Here is a 4,286-nt window from a genome sequence, read left to right on the forward strand (position 1 = left end):
TTACACCTTTTTTTTTAATAGTGAAGATGATTGTCGTTGTGGATTTCCACTAGACCTTGGTTAATAATGTGCATTCGAACTTATTATATGGAAAAAAATGTAAAGGTAGAAAGACATTTTTATCAGAAGACGAAAAAACCGGTGTATATTTACAAAGTGGACAGTGAATTGTTAGAATGGTAAAAGGATATTTTATGTTTATCAAGAACAGATAAGCACTACTTGCTTTCTTAAACCGTAAGGTCAAATATGTGTTCTAATCTTGTAGCTAGGGATATTTAGAAAAAAAGACCAAAGATGGGAGTATGATAAATTAATTTCGGTACCTACATGTGGTTGGATTTTGTACATCTAGGCACGTCTGGATTCGGTATATGTACTATATTTGCAATTTCACTTATCAAAAATAAATAATAAATAAATAAATAATATGAGGAAGATATGAAAACGCTTTTTTTTTTCTTCATGTTATTTCAGACAAGTCTCACTATGGCTACTCAATGCGCATTATCGTTCTCCAATCATGGCATCATTTTCCTACCAGCTTGTTACATACAAAAGTGTAATCGATCTCTTTTTAACCTATAATTTATATTAACCGAAATACTATATTATTTGATTAAACTTGCATAATAAAACTGGCAGGACTAAGTTAGTTAACTTGACCCCCTAGAATATCATAACTCCATAGCCTACACAAGTTACATGCCTCTTTATTCTGCTGTTTTTATCCGACAAGACGTCATAGGATACCTTCACGAGCTTTTAATATCGGGTTCGGATCCTGACAAAAACCCGTTTTCGTATTCCGTAACAGGCCGTCTTATTTGTTACCGTGGCGCACGAAGCCTGCATAGGATACCATCTAGGGCCTTAGATGCACTCGAGTGGACCCGCACTAATAAAATAAGCATGTGTGGGCTCCAGTCACCGCCCACACAAGTTCGATGCGCCCTCGCACGTGTAGGTGCTGTCGCGGCCTGTGAGCAGACACCCGGTCTGTTGGAGTCCAAAGAGGGATTTGGATCCTCTGCAACGTGGACGAAAGCAAAGAGGGGTATTTTCGATCACAATTCTCCGTTAGTATTTACACTGTTTTGAATCAAAATATTTTACTTGATTTACACTCACTTGCGCTGGTTTTCGACGATTTCACTCCGATGGGGAGGGAAATGGGGGAGAGGAAAAAAGTCAAGGTGGCGGCGATTTCTGCTGTCGTTCCGCTATTTAGTCCTAGCGAAACAAAGCGGAGAAATGAAAAGTTGGGAAACTACTCACCCGACGTGGAGGGTTAAATAGAGGACGTGGAGGGTTTTTTTTAGTTTTCCACGCTTATATTAGCGAGCCAAACACGCCCTAATAAGAAATATGGAAGTTTCTCTAGGGAATGACACGAAAAGATCTAGCTAACGGAATCTGAATGGTTGGTTTTCACAAAAGATGTGATCAAGTTAAGCTTTGGAATGAGAAGCTTCAGAGGGTTTGCTTGGCTCCCTCTCGAGTTCCAAACTTCTAAGGCTCTCATGAGCTAACGAACTAATGCTCACTAGCAAACACTTTAGGGGACAGAGTCGGGTTCTGACCCAACCTTCACTAACGTTCAACTCAGAGATTTGCTTAAGAAAATGACATACGATTGTGATCAAGCATAGAGCCCATTGTGATCAAGCACAGAGCCTCAATTAGGACGATGAGTGATTTGCTTAAGAAATCTTGTTTTTTTTGATTGTAATGTCGTACGGGCGCTGATTTGACTACACTAATTTGGCATCTAAAGTAGGGCCTCGGAATTGACTGCAGCCACTAGCTAGGACGCTTGACTAAAGGAACATGACTTAACAACAATTGATAGACATAATCATTTGTGTATCTTGATTTGCCACTTCTGTATGGAATTTAATTATACAATGCAATTTCCATACTTTCGTATATTAAGATATATGCGAAAGGGATTTAGGTCACAACCGACTACATTGGTAATTAAAAAAAGTATGCAATTATTCGAATCTCTACCATTCATTCTAATTTCAAGGGTCAAGATTATGTCATGTAGGATTTTCTATAATTTTCGTAATAAAAGTTTTTAAGACGATAGTGGTTTTCAAGGCGATTGTGATAATTCTATGTGGTATCATCTCATCCCTTGAGATTGGGATAGAGGGTAAGAATTGGAGTAATTGAATACTCTCTGATTATCATCTAATTGGAGAGAATATGTATTCACATAGAAGCAACAAATCAAGTTACACTAAAACAATTCCGTCTATCAATTGTTAAGGTATTACATGAATATTTTTATTATGTAATTAAATTCTAGACTTTCATATATAGTGATATGTGTTGGCATATTTGAATGTTTCTATTATGAGCTTTTAGAGAGTGCAATATTATCTCTGTTTAATGTTACAGTTTTTGTAGAAGTTCTCCATAGTCAGGACTAAGTCTCTGTTTGGCAAAACTAGCTGAAAGCTACGAGATTATAGCTGAAAGCTGTCAAGCTAGCTGAAAGCTGTGAAATTATAGCTAAAAGCTGATAGCTGTGTAGCTAGCTGATTGACTAGAGCTGTTTGGCAAAAGTAGCTGTACAACTAGCTTAAATTTGTTAAATGACTAAAAAGGACATGCAATATTATTGATATAAAATTAGAATTATTAGGGGCAAAAGCGGAAGAAGAAAAATTGGCAGCTCTTTTCCAAAGACAAACGCTACTTGAGGTAGCTTTTCAAAAGCTACTTGCAAAAGACACGATCTTCAAAATAATCTCCTCCTATTTTTGGTCACCAAACAGCTTTACTAGCTTATTGACCAAGTCAATAAGACACAATCTCTTAGATAAGACACAATCTTTTATTGCCAAACAGTACCTAAGTGTCGAGCTATCTATATATTATAGTAAAATTATAGATAAATAAAACTACCTAGTAACCCAGCGATAAAAATTCTTTTTCTACAAGTCATAGGTTAAGAGTTCAAGGCTTGTCTTCGACAAGGCTCAGCACCTTAAATCTAATAATCTATAAAAATATCGAAGGCTTATCTTCGACAAGGCTCAGCACCTATAAAAATATCAAAGGCTTATCTTCGACAGGGCTCAAACCTTAAATCTAATAATCTATAAAAAATATTCTCAGGACCTATAAAAAAATAAAAGCCTTATCTTCGAACAAGGCACGTACAGCACCTTAAATCTAATAATCTATAAAAAAAATATCAAAATTTAAAGACCACACTTTTTCTTAAATTTTTTTATTTTTATTAGGAAAGTATATCTATTATAACAGTAAATCTCACAAAAAAACCATCGCGTTTGACTAAACTAAAGGAAAAACCAATAGAAGTCAGAGTAAACAGATTCATTTATCTATGATCAAATTATGTTCGTCCTATACAACATTAATATTGCCAATATGGTTAAACTTAGGCTTGGGCTTGGCCCTTAGTTATGGATCGAGGCTAATCGAGCCGAGGTGCAATTAACGCTTTGTAGGTGCACTTTGTACTTTGAGCTAGTAAAGATGGCACACCATTGGCAACAACTTTGACCGCTATGTAGACAACCCACTTGGAGCTAGATAGAGGGTGACCGTTGAGCTTCTAGTTTTGCGAGATTAATTGGCTTGGTGTGACATCTAGTTTTCTAAATTGACTTGTTTAATGAGCTCATTAAACAGACCAGATAGTGCAATTGTGGGTTGAGAAAGTGTAACTGACCTGACCTTTTGGTTGCTCTCTTTCATGAGCGGAGTCAGAGATCTATGTAAATCCCTCTACTCCAGACTAGAAATGCACAAGCTCCCTCACCTATCCTCTAAACATTGTTTTACCCATTGGACTCTAATCCTTAGCTAGACCGGTATACATTTTGTGCCCAGTAGAGACCAATCTTGTGCTAGGCGTTAAAAATTTTCTATAGGCCTGTAGGCGTCTAAAAATATCTATAGGTGTCCGCACGTAGCTCGAGACGACGAGAATACGATGAACGTCACCATACGAGTCAAGAAGGATTATCCAGTTGGCCACTGCGAACGTCAGTCAGCACGCGCACGTTGGTCAACTCAAAGTGACCGAACGCGCATGTTAGTCAGCCCGCGCGCGACAGTCAGCTCCAAGTGCCTTCCGCCCTTGTCGGTCAGCTCCAAGTGTCATAAAGAAGCTAAACGAGCGTATGAAGCAAGTTAACGAAACGTACAAGTCAACATGACGACCAAATACGCAAAACGGCAGAAAATACAAGTCCCAGAAAATCCAAAAAAGCACCAAGGAGTTCAGCTGAGGCATCGGACCC

Source organism: Asparagus officinalis, chromosome 7 (assembly GCF_001876935.1).
Source record: "Asparagus officinalis chromosome 7, Aspof.V1, whole genome shotgun sequence".
NCBI lineage: Eukaryota > Viridiplantae > Streptophyta > Magnoliopsida > Asparagales > Asparagaceae > Asparagus > Asparagus officinalis.